The sequence below is a fragment of the Agelaius phoeniceus genome, chromosome 3 (assembly GCF_051311805.1).
Source record: "Agelaius phoeniceus isolate bAgePho1 chromosome 3, bAgePho1.hap1, whole genome shotgun sequence".
Classification (NCBI taxonomy): Eukaryota; Metazoa; Chordata; class Aves; order Passeriformes; family Icteridae; genus Agelaius; species Agelaius phoeniceus.
In genome coordinates, this window is record NC_135267.1 from 103,566,115 (window position 1) to 103,578,233 (window position 12,119).

The following is a 12,119-nucleotide window of genomic DNA, read 5'->3' on the forward strand; positions in this document are numbered from 1 at the left end:
CTGGAGGGCTGCCTGCTAAAGTGATACTGGCTCCTGTTTATTTCTACTTGCTAAGCTGCATGACAAGAACCTTTACAATACCCCAAATCCTCACCTGATGGTTTCTTACTGCAGTTGACAGAGAGATGTTAGTCAGGCCTTGGAAGAAGTTTGGAAAACTGTTTCAAAAGATGTCTAATTTGAAACCAGTAATTATGAAAGTGTGAATGTTCTTACCTCCCTGATGGGATTCAAACTTGCAGAGAGGCTCTCTGCAGCCCAACAGTGCCAGTTCAGCTGAATGCCCCCAGTGATGGATCAGCTGCTTGCACTGCAAGACAGCCAAAGGTGGGACTGTGACTGCAGGCGTGGGCAGAAAGGCTGGTATTTTTTTGCGAAGGAAAGGAGAATTTGTGTTTTCCATCCTGAAATTCTTGACAGTGTTATTAGAGCAGGAGATGGATATAAGGAGCAGTGCATCATTCTGGTGGGGATTCAGCCTGTTGTTGTAATTCCCACAGTGTGCTGTGCTGCCTCTGATACACAGCTCCCTCTCTGTCAATAAAAAGAAATATCCACCTGAAGTTTGTTGCCAATAGAGATTTTTTTAAAATTTGAATTTCTTATGGGTTTGCCATAGCTGTGCTCATTCTGTTTTGCTCTTTACTAAATTTTCTAAAAGACCTTGTTGACTCTCCATGAGTGTTTTTCTGAGTGGCTTTTCCAGTTCAAGGTCCCTATCAGGGGACTCTCAGAGAGATGCTCTGGCAGCAGAATAGCAAATTCTTATCATGTGAGATGCATAAGAATTAGAATTACTTAAGTTGTTTTCTAATGGCAGATTTTCCATCAAGAAATATAATTTTGAAAGCTAGACTTCCCATGGGAATATGTCAATTTACACAAAATGCCAAGGTCTTTTTCAGTCTGAGAGAAAATCAAAATGAAGTATTTTGGCCTTACTATGATGAAGCAGTGCTATAATTTACTTCATTTGCAACTATACTATGGTATATTTTACTGTAAAATTGACATGGAAACACTTTAATTTTAATTCCTTTACACAGAAGCATTTGCTCCCCAGCTGTTTTCCTACATAAGATTTTATTTCGAGGAAACTTCAGTTTTATTCTTGTTCATTCCAACACATGGATTGGAAACAAAAAGAAATCATGGAGTTCCCTGCAAAGCAGAAATTTGTAATGTTGTTTAGATCCAGCACCTATTGTGTACCATTTGAAAGACCAACTGGTGTATGACAGGAGAACCACACAAAGCAAACAAACAGAAAACCCCAAGGGCTGAAATCTGTTCCCAGTAAATATTTGAGTAATTTGAAAGTATTCATCAACTGTATTCTGCCCATGAACTATTTGCAAACAGCCAACAAGTGCCAGATCTCACAAGCAAACTGCTCACTGCTGAGAGTTTGCCTCTTCACTGTGACAGAGATGTGTGTTACTAAGAAGCCAACTGTGCTTCTTACACAAGCTTTTAACCATAGCCACAGTAAAAGCTGTATGTGTGAGGAGCAGGACACTAGAGTTTGATGGAAATTATATTTTGAAAACCTTGCTTAAATATTTCATCATAAAAATATTTACTGTCTTTTATTCAAAGATTTCCAAACTTGGTGAGCGTCATTACTTCCATTTTAGTAGCAGAATAAAAAGGCAAAAAGAGAAACTATAAAATTTATCTTAGATCCCATTGTAGATAAGATGAAGTGGGAATGGAATTAGCTCTTGAGATCCAGTTCCCAAGCCAGTATATATGAGATGATAAATTGGCCTTTATTTGTAATGGGTGTTAGTGTGGTGTTCATCACGGAAGGTGTTCATCACTGTATAACTCAAATAAATTCAGCTAAGCAGTTTCCATAGCAGATGTACAAAAAAGCATATACTTCTTCTTTCCTAGATGCTGAAAATGAGGCATAGATTACAAATTGTTTTGCAGCATTTGGGGCTGGCAGTGGAAAAGTGGCGGGAGGCTCACAGTGCTGCCTCAGCCTTTTCAGGCCTCCTGTCTTCTCATTTGTCTCTCTTATCATCGTCTCTAAATTCACCTTTAGAGCAACTGCCAAAACTACTTTGATTTCAAGATGTGCAAGCAGATAAAACATTCCACACTCTGAGGCTAAAAAAAGTGCCAAAACCCAACAAACCCCATCAGGGAAGCAGCTCATGAGGGCAGCTGGTGATGATTCCTCCTTGATTATTGCTTAAGGACCATTATTTGCAAGCGCCTCATCCCAAGAGATTTTTTTGGGAAAAGTCATGGGAGGAAGTGTTCCTGAAGAGGTGTCATCTGTCATGACAAGTTGCCTGTTCTGATGACCCTGGTGCTGAGATCACATTATGATGACTGATGAGGCCGTCTGTAGCAGTTAACTCAGCCATTTGTAATCATTTCTCTTACAGGCCTTTTGGTAATCACTTTGGGAAATTCTTATTTGAACAGTGCAGTTTCTGGGGGGAAGAAGAGCAAAGCTATTTCTCCTGTTGCAGGGAAGGATTTAGACAGACATAAACTTGGGGAGAAATGAAAAAGAAAAAATCCACATAAAGTATCTGCCTGTTCTTCTAGATATTTCTGCACAGCTATTTTGTTTTGTTTTTGTGTAGCTCACAGCCCCATCCACACACAAGCTCTGTTGCAAATGCTCAGAATTCCCCTTTCACAAGGCAGGGTGAAATCCTTTGACACAGACAGGGCTGGACCACCAGAAGTGGGGACTTCTGGGAAGAAGAAAACAGTAAAAATTGTTTTGTTTCCTAAACTCTACTACTACTTTGCAGTGTGAATTTGAACAGGTCATTTAATCCCATGGTTTCTTAGTATCCTTACACATAAGAGGCATGTAATTTATATGCCCATTTTTTTTTCTGTGTAGTTCATGTCTTCTAATTTTTTTACAGTTCTTTATGGGCCAGCCCACCTCACCAGTTTTTCCCCAAAAGGAAGGCTGTTGCAGCATGTAGGAATATGTAAGAGAGACACCAGAAAGCTCCTGCTCTGTGTGACAGGCAGATGATGGTAACCTGCCTCTTCCTACTCACCTTAGACCATGTTTTGTTGCGTATTTGAACACTTGTCTTTATACCAGAGGCCAAATACAAGCCTGAGCAGAACTTCACAGCAGCAAAATTGGCATCAGCAGAGAGAATCTTGGCCATCCTGCCCCATACACAGGGGGGGTACCTTGAGCTGGAGCTCCTTCTTTTATTAGTGCACATAACTGCTCTGCTCTGGGGCCATCCAGCAGGGGATGGAGGTGGCTGGTGGCATCAGCTGCTTTACATCACTCACCTCTCCTTAGGCAATGCTGAGGGTCACTTACCTGTTAAGATCTTTGGAAAGCAGCTACACAGAACAAAATTGTGCCAAGGAATCCAAAACATCCTACAGAACTCAAGGGATCTTCAGAGATACTGCTTCTTATTTTAATTCAGCACCTGAAAAACAGAATGACAAGCAATTTCCCTTTTACAATCTTTACTCATAGTCAATTTAGAGACGTCTGTGTGAGTGAAGACAGGAGTTTCTGATGCCTCACTCAGATGCTTTATGGCCTTCATTTTGGCAGCACTTACAGAACTTCCTTGAGCGGTACTTTCACATCTAAATACCCCACAGTTGTAGTCAGAGATGCTGTCCTTTACCTTAAGCAAAATTAAATGCTGCAGTGAAAATAGACAATATAAGCACATTGGCATCCTTCCCAGTAAAGGGAATATGAACTAGTTTTTATTGTTCCTGCCAAGACAGCTGTGTTTTAGATTGAAATAGTCATCACACCCTTTTTCTATTTCTAGAAATAATGCAGCTTGCCTACCAATAACAAATGTCTTGTATTTTCTCTGGTACCAAAACACCCTGAACTTTTCTTGCAACTCTGCAACATTATAGCTTAATAGAAGTGCCTAATGCAGCAAATAAATGGGTTTGGGCATGCAAATGGCACGAAATTCTTTACTGTCACTTCTTCACAGTTGTGTCTGTTGTACTCATATAGGGCTTCCTCTGATTCCTCTGAGTGTTCATTTTATGTTTTGATATGGTAGGTATAATTTAAAATGTTCTGCTCTTAAAATGTCATCTTTGGATTCAAAGATTTCAGATGGGATTTCAGGTATTCATGGATTCAAAGATTTCAGGTATTCATGGATAAAAAGTGGACAAGGCCTCTGCAGCTGTAGTGACCTTTCCACAGTTGTTCTCTCTGTCTTCATGATACAGCTGTGGCAAAGTGTCTGTGGGAAACATAATTTCATGATTTCTGCCTCTATTGTACAGGAAATCTCCAGTTTTTAACTGAACTTGCTGTATTTTATTTCCTTTGTTTGTGGCCTATTTTAGATGTGAAGGGGTGGGGATATCTCATTAAAAAAAAACCAAAAAGCCCCTGGATTTGTATTTCTATATGAAGAGCCATTATTGAGCCTTTTGCCAGCATTAACTTGCACATGTACTTGTGCAGTAAGCATAGAATTCCCCTCCTTTCACAGAAGCAATAATAGTAATAATGATAATAACAAGGAAACATAAGGCTGACTTATGCCACTGCTGCTGCTTTCTTCCAAATAACCAGTATTTACTGGCTGCCATTTCCTCCTGGCATTATTGAATGGTTCCAGGCAGCAAAACACAGCCAGCTTGCACCTAAGGTGGGTTTATGCCAGAGACTCTTCTGGACAAAGTCCCACACTCTTTGAGGAAGAAGGATTGTGCACACCTTCAAAATGCTTTTTTTTACCTTTTTTTTTTTTTCCCCACAAAGAAGGAGATATGTGTAGCAGTATTATGGGCTACAGGGATGGAGGATCCCCAGGCAAATCAGGTGGACCAAAGTAAAGCTGCTTCCCAAATTAGCTCAGGCTGAACTTGGACCTTTAAACTGCAGTGAATAAAAGTTAGGTTTTCCCTTGTTATGTAATAGGTGTATGAAACTGAACTGTGTTTCCTCTGTCCCTGCTATCCAAGCTCAGTGCTGCAGTGCAGTCAAAGAGAGGGTTGTAAATGCTCAGGTCATGTGTGACTGAGGATGGCTTTGACAGAGAGTGGAGGCATTTAGATGCTGTCTATGAAAGGAAAAATAAATGTTCCCTAAACTTCATTATGAGTGTCTCCAGAGCCACAGGTACTGACATGGCATGAAAGTGTGGGAGGAGAAGTGAATTACTACCTTTTTCATCCTGATCAAAGAAGTCTTTAAAAGGTGATGCAGGCTGCCTGCTCTGAGGGTGAAAGCCTTCCTGCAGACCAAAGATTCAGATCTTCAAAACCTTCAAATACTCATTTCTCCAGCATTTAAATGTTTGAGGAATTTTTGCATGTGTTTTTGTCCACTGACAAGAAGTACAGAGATGAAAAGAAGTGAGCACTGAATGCCACATCTTAAAGCATGAGACACAGATTTAAAATGCAGATGTTGAGGAAAAATATGAGCTTGTATTAAAATTTGCAGGGGGTGTGGGCCACTGAATACCTAAATATCTGCAGTTGTGTTAAAGTGATAACTGTTCAGTGGTGTTTTTGTGTGTATTCTGATTTAGAATGCAGTCAATGCAGCACAAAAAAAAATAAAGAGCAGAGGGTTGTTTCTGGGTTTGTTTCTTTCTACTTCTTTAACCCCACTATTTAAAATTATATAGGAAGTGTGCTGATCTGATGAGACTCCATCTGGGTGTCTGTGTAGCTATGCAGAAGCCCAAGGTGAAGGCACTAAATGGTTTGAAGTCAGTGTGTGTAATGAATTATTAAAACACTGTCAAAACAACAATTTCTTTTGCTTGAAAGTCTGGCCACTGTGGTTCTAGAGGTTTTGTTAGCTGGGTACAGAGCAGGGGAAAGTACAGAGTGCAGAGGGGTAGGACAAGACGTTCAGAGAGATGAACATTGGCAGTATGTGGGATCAGGACCCCAGGTGTGGAAGATGAGAACCACACTGGTATAGCAGATATACCAGCATAGTGATCATTTTGGCATGGTCTGGGAGGTGTGTATATATATATATGTATATATAAAACACTCATACTGATGAGCAACTGCTCAAAAATCCTTTGGATGAAGAACACCTAAAGGAGGGGGCCAGTGCAGCAGGCTCCCAATGACCATGAATGGAGGAACTCTCTAATATTGACACACATACCAGACATTAATTCTGTCTTTCAGTTGTTTTTTTGGAAGTTTTTCTAAGCTACAGCACACAAATACCCCAGATGACAGTTGAAGGGTTGCTTTATTTCCACAGGTACAGAAAAATTCAGATATCTGCAACCTGAAGTACTTTAGTGTTCATGAGTAGAAAGGTTACCAATTCTGCAGATTTCTACCTGGCATTTTTCTACTGTTTGCAGTGTCTGGAGGTCTGTCTGTGCTGCAGGAAACAGCTAAACATGATTCCTTTTGGTTTTCACTGCATATCTGGTCAGTAATTCAGATGCATTTGTTATGAGTTCAAAGACAAGACAAGTGTTGCCCTGTGTTGAAGACAACACAGCCCTACAAAATCACAACCCCAGTACTCTTTTTCCAGCTGTGGCTCTGAAATGTCTAAAAGCTGATACGAAGAACAAGCATCCAAAATTCAGAAGATGTGTTTGCACATGGAGCTTTGCTGCTGCAGGGCTTTCTCCCCCAGTTTAGCTAAGCTGCAGCCTAGGCAAGCCAGAGAAGCTCATCCCTGACACAGTCCTGCCAGCAGCCTCAGCTTTTGAGGCTCTGAACCAGAGTTAAGAGCAGTTCAATTACTGACACTCAATTCTTTGTTTTCTCTGTGTTGCCCACAAAGGTGCTTAATTGTGCTGTAAAAGATTATTACAGCAAAACTCAGCCTGCAGTTGGATTTTTTAAAGGTTTCTTGTGCGCACACAGGTGAGTAACACCATTGAGCCATTCCTAGCCTGGTCTGTAATTGAGGCCCTGAGCTCTTTATCAGTGAATCATGGCTGTTTTGTGGGGTCTTACTGGGCAGGTCTTTGGCAGCTGCAGAGCACCTGAGATGCAGCAGTATGCTCTAGATGGCAGTACATTTTTAAACTGTATTAGTTGTTATAAGCTTGGTCATCTTAATTGGTTTATTTTAATGCTCTTTGTATGGAAAATGTGGATTATTTCTTCTCCTGCAATGAGCAGCAGGACATTATACCTAGTTAATATTTCCCTATTGCAATGTCTTGATCAAATTGCAGTTTGGGTGTTTCGTGTTCCTCTCCCTCCAGATCCAAGGGTTCCACTGATCAGGCCACATCGCCCAGACTTAGCACATTCTCTCCTTGCATCAATAAATGTTTATGGGTCATGTTTGGCAGAGGAACTGCCTTGTCAGTAGAAAAAGAATGGAGCTGTGAAGTGTCTACTTGCTGATTAATCAGTCATGATGCATTTGGGTTTTTTCAATAAAAGTTGTTAATATTCCAGTTGAAAAGGATATGGGGAAAAGTACATGGCTAACATAAAGGGTTTAAAAGAAAATTTTAAAATTTTAAGAGTTTAATTTTTTTTCAATAAAAATGTAATATTCCATTTGAAAAGGAGATAGGAAAAGTAGGTGGCTAACATAAAAGGTTTAAAAGAAAATTTTAAATTTTAATTTGGGTTTTTTCAATAAAAAGTTAATATTCCAGTTGAAAAGGGGATGGGGAAAAGTACATGGCTGACATAAAGGGTTTAAAAGAAAATTTTAAATGAGGCTTACAAAAGAAAAAAAAAAAAAGTCAGGGTCAGAAGGATAACCCAGTGGTTGAGTTAATACAGTGTTGTTAGAGACACGCGCTTTATGTACAGGAAGTGTGTGCTATTCCCAAATTTACTCATCAAGCACCTGCCAGTCAACATTGTTGATCACTCCTGTGCCTCATGCAGACTGAATTCACAATCCACAGGTCTGCTACAGCCCACAAAATGAAAATTCCCTCTCTGTAACAATCCAGCACAGTTTTTGTGGCATACACACTATAGTTTATTTGCACTCATCAGGCTTTGGGTATGACATAAAATCATTGTAACATAATGCATTATTAAATATATTTTCCAGCTGAAAAAGATAAACTTGACAGACTGTCAGTGAACATTTTCATACTGTAGAAAAGGTTAGTGAAAAAAACCCTGGAGTACATCCACCTATTAATGTAAAAAAAGCTCAGCAACTACTCAGAGCAGAAACTGCATGCAAAGAGCTTGCCCTCTGCCTTGTCCACCATAAACAGAATTTTCATTTTACTGCTAAATTTCATTTAGACAATGATTTGTATGAGCATGGTTGAGTGTATGGATTATTCACAAAGCATTTACTTGGGCTGTTTGTTGGGTTTGGTGTTGCTTGGTCACCTCAATATAATGTGGTTTTTGCACTTTCATGGGTGACTGAGTATGTTTGTAGATGGGAAGAGGGGGAAAATGAAAGCTTCTAAATGGTGTGAGTACTGTTAGTGTGATTGTGGGGATCAGTTGTGAATTTGAGAGGGAATTCTCAGGAGATCTTTTCTAGTCATGGATGGAAGGATACCCTCCAAAAAAACAAAAAAAAGAAACCAAGAACTTCTGTGGAGGTAGGAGCTCAGCAATCCTTTATCAAGGCCTCTGGAATTTACATTTCCAGCTGAGCAGAGGCAAGCCCAAACATCCTGCTGGTCACAGCCAGCCCAGTCGTACTGAAGGCAGGGTCCTGAGAGCTCTTTTGCAAGATCAAGGTGTTTGGCTTCAGGATCCTGCAGTGTTGGATCTGCCTCTTCCCAAGGATGCCTTTGGCCTGCCTCTGGCTCACAGGAGAAGTCTGCAGAGGTTTCCTTACCTGGGGCAGTCGGTTCTCTGTAAGATTTTTTGTTTTAATCAAATGAAGTTGCCTTGGTTCTGAGTAGTTTAGTCCTTCTTTTTGTTAATAGTGGAAAGATAACTGCATATTATCCTCTCTGTGGAAAATTGCTACCTTTTACTTAGAACTGGAATAACCTTTTCTGAAATGCCAGGCTTTCCCAGAGACTGGAAAATCCAGATTTTAATGTTGTAATATCCTTTCTGTGGAAAATCTCTACCTTTTTCTTAGAACTGGAATAACCTTTTCTGAAATGTCAGGCTTTCCCAGAAATTGCAAAATCCAGATCATAATGGTGGCTGTTTCTAAACATGTTATTGTAATAATTACTAGGAACTACTCTGTTGATGGCTGTTATAAATTAGAGCCAAAAATTCTACTAATGTTGACTTTTGATTTCCACACGAACAAACACGAGGGATTTTGAGATATTCTTTTAGATGTAGATGTAGCTGAAAGTACATGTTGATCTCAGTTATTATCTTACACATCTGTGGCAACTCTGAAATCTAGAGGACAGGTACATGCTGGCCTGTCACCTCAGATTTACCACTGAGAAACTGCAAGTAATACAGCTCAGCACAGTGAGAGAGCTGAGTAATCAAGCAATATCCAAAGGGAGCAATAAGCAATATTTGGTTACATGGTGGAGCTTGAGTGTTTTGGTAAAAATTCATCTACATTTCTGCACTACATGAATCTCTAGAAAATTACATATGTTAATTGCTGGGGATATTCCTTCCTCCAGAGAAGACAAAAAAGGGAGGAAATCCTGTTTGTTTAAAAATTACTCATGTAGAAAGCTTTTCTTGTTGTTCCATTTCTAAGTGAACATCAAGGGTTTCTCTATTAAAGAGGTATTTTTCATTAAAATAATACATAAATATTTTATTTAATTAATTTGTAGCCTTAAGGCTTGACTTCAGCACACATAAACCATTTTCTATTTTTTTTTCCCCAAACTCCCTGACTGGATTTTACATCCCCTAAGGAGATACCTTTGCACAAGTTTAAAAAACAGAAATGTCAAATGTTCTCTGCAGGTGCATGTTTCTTGCTGTGATGGACCACCTAGGGCCAGGATTTGGTCCTGGTATGTCTTCAGGCAGGAATATAAAAGAAACCTCTCTTGTACCTCAGCATATGTCTGGCTACTAAAAATGGAGTTGTCAGCTTCCAGTTGCCAATCCATTAATTTTTTTTTTTAAGGTTAGGGTTACTTTTGACAAGTGACAGAGTACCCTGATACAAACAACTGGAATTGGAGGTTAGCATATCTAAAAACAAGGAGATACATTTTCTCAATGACTTTTGGCTTAAACTGAATTATTTTGGAGAGGAAAAAAAACCCTTTATTTTGTTAAAGGGCTAGACTGTGGTCTATGTTTGCATTGCCCTTGCTGAACAAAAAGTATTTATTTAGCTGAAATGGTCTCCCATTATTATCTTTCTTGATGTAAAATGCCCTGAAGGTGGAAGAGGAAAGGTCTCTCCTTTTCCCAGCTAAAGCTGATGCTTAAATCAAATCATTCCTCACTGTGAAGAGTGGCCTCTTGGCTATACAAAAACCTTTTACCCAGCATCTTTCGTGGAAGATAACTTAATTGGGAAAGATTCATAACTTCTGATACAATCTTCTTGTCTTCAAGTTCAGACCAATAGCCCAAACAAATAATTTGAGATGAAGTTCCAAAATTAACCCCAAAGAATATGGGATAAAATAAGTTCTAAGGTTAAAATGAATTGGACTGAATCCATTCCATTCCTTAAAAATAAAGGAAAAACTTTCAATTTTTCGTATTATCTCTTACTGACCTCTTGCTGCTGAGGGAAGGTTCAGGTGCCTGGCCTGCCGTGTCTTCTCTGCTCAGATGTTCAATCTCATTTTTTATCTCAATTCACTGCATTTATTGGTTCCAGTGGGAACATTTCCACTTAGCAGAGGCTGAAGGTAGGCAGGAATTCTGAAGAATGCAATAGGGAGAGGCATTTTTTGGAATGTGAGAAGTGCCAGGGAATTTGGAGTACTGCAGCGATCAGCTGTGGTGCTGATCCTGTGGCAGTGATTCCCAGGTAAGGCTGGTCAGGGTAGGTGAAGAGATTTAATTTTAAATTCTGTGACTGAAGCATTAGGGAGAGAAATGCACCTCAGTGACTTTCTCTCAGATTATTTTGCCATGGGAGCAGAGGTGGGAAGCAGGCCAGTTTTTTAAGGTTTTTGTGAAGTTTTCAAAGGATTGCAGCACAAGGTCTTGGCTCTCTGGTAGCACTAAATGAGTGACGTCTGCAGGCATTTGGGTCTGTTTGGGGTAAAGGAGCCCCACGGTTCTTGTCTGGGGGAGATCTCTGATCTGGGATCAGGATATTAAATTATTCCCTCTTTTGGAGAGGCACTGGGTACAGATGTTATATAATGGGGATATTGATATTGGTCAGACATCTCACACGAGGCAAAACACTCATGGCTTTCAAAACCAGCTTACTTCAGGAGCTCATTTTTTATTAATATTCTTCTTTTCTTTATTATTTTATAGTAGCATCAAAGTGAAGCACATTTGTAGGGAAAAAAAATCTGCTTTTAGCAGCTATTTTAACTGTTGTAATAAAACCTGACATTATTTTCCACAACCAGCTTTATCAGGGGCTACTGGAAGACTTGTCTTGATGTTAGGGAGGAAAAGCCAATATAAAGATTATTCCATGGTTCCTTATCTCTTCATCAATGACAGCTGCAGGCAGCACAAGTTTGCTGCCTCCCTTCACAAATCCCTGGCCTGATCCTCTGTGTAGCCACATTCTAGGCAACAATAAGGGGGTGTTTAGTTATGGCACTTTAACTTAGCATAGAGACCAGCTTTAATTGTGCCATTAGGGATATTCTTTTATTGCCACTCAAGAATGTCTTACAATACAGTGTGAAGTTCATTTTTATCTTGAAGATTATTGCTCTAAGCAAGGACTAAGAGTTACAGCTCTTACATAAAAGTGGTTATTTTTCTCTTGGTTGTGCTATAGTTGCTCAGTTACAAGAGTGTGCTAAAAAGGAGATTGCACTGACAACAAGATAGGGCACAACTGATACCTGGTATTTAAGCTTCTGATAAGTCCCTCTGAAATTTTCCAGTTTTTCTTTGGTGGAAGTGGGAAGTAAAATTTTTTACAAAATCAAAGCAGTGTTTTCCCCAAGACTTCAGGCATTTACTTTGTTTACTGCTATTCTCTTAAATATGCCCTTTTTATGGCTTCTGTAGAGAAATCAGAAATCCAGAAGTTTGGGGTTTTTTTCCCATCAAGCAAATCTCCCAAACACAAGTTTTTCCTG

The 12,119-nt window shown here is 39.6% G+C and overlaps 1 protein-coding gene across 3 annotated transcripts in view; it reads left to right on the top strand.

Moving 5' to 3' along the window:
• Window positions 1-12,119, top strand: part of ALK (ALK receptor tyrosine kinase) — a 307,302-nt gene that overhangs the window by 69,344 nt on the left and 225,839 nt on the right. The window lies entirely within an intron of this gene.